The sequence below is a fragment of the Miscanthus floridulus genome, chromosome 8, assembly GCF_019320115.1.
Source record: "Miscanthus floridulus cultivar M001 chromosome 8, ASM1932011v1, whole genome shotgun sequence".
NCBI lineage: Eukaryota > Viridiplantae > Streptophyta > Magnoliopsida > Poales > Poaceae > Miscanthus > Miscanthus floridulus.
Window position 1 is genome coordinate 216,953,205 of NC_089587.1, and position 1,177 is coordinate 216,954,381.

Sequence of the window (1,177 nt, forward strand, 5' to 3'; positions counted from 1 at the left end):
CGCAGTCCTTCTCCCAAACCACTAGGCCCTCGAGTCTTCAGCAGAGCCATCCGCACTGCTCATTTCCCGACCCGGTTTCGGCAACCAGCCAACCTCGCGAAGTATAGCGGCAAGACCAATCCCGAACTCTGGCTTGCCGATTACCGCCTGGCCTGTCAGCTAGGTGGCGCGGACGATGACCTGCTCATCATCCGCAACCTCCCCTTGCTCTTGTCAGACTCGGTGTGAGCCTGGCTCGAGCACCTTCCTCCCTCACAAATCCACGACTGGCGCGACTTGGTTATGATCTTCGTCGGGAACTTCCAGGGCACATATGTGCGCCCTAGGAACTCCTGGGATCTCAAGAGCTATCACCAGAAACTAGACGAGTCTCTCCAAGACTTCATCCGGCGCTTCTCCAAACAGTGCACTGAGTTGCCTAGCGTCGGCAACTCGAAAATCGTCCAGGCTTTCCTCTCTGGCACCACCTATCGAGACTTGGTCCGAGAGTTAGGACAGAACGTGCCGCGCTCAGCTGCCGCGCTCCTCGACATCACCACCAACTTCGCCTCGGGTGAAGACGTTGTTGGAGCCATCTTCCCCGACAGCGACGCCAAGGGGAAGCGGAGGGACGAGGCCCCTGAGGCCTCAGCCTCCCACCTCCCCAAGAGAAAGAAAAAGGGCCGCCTGGGGAAGCAGGAGGTTCTAGAGGCCGATCTGGTCACGGCCACAGAACGCAAGAATCCCCGAGGCCTCAAGGGCCCTAGGCCCTTCGACGACATGCTTAGGAAACCTTGCTCGTACCATCAGGGCCTGGTAAAGCACGCCCTCGAGGATTGCTCCATGCTCCGGCGTTACTACGCCAAGCTCGGGCCCCTCGACGATGACACCAAGCCAAAAGGGGCCGGCGACCGGGACGATGACAAGGACGATGGGTTCCCCGAGGTTCACAACGCCTTCATGATCTTTGGCGGACCCTCGGCGTGCCTCACAGTGCGCCAGCGGAAGAGGGAGCACCGAGAGGTCTTCTCAGTCAAGGTGGCCACTCCCCGATACCTCGACTGGTCTCGGGAAGCGATCACCTTTGATCGAGATGACCACCCCGACCATGTCCCGAATCCTGGGCAGTACCCGCTTGTTGTCGATCCGATCGTCGGCAACACCCGGCTCACCAAGCTATTGATGGACGGAGGTAGCG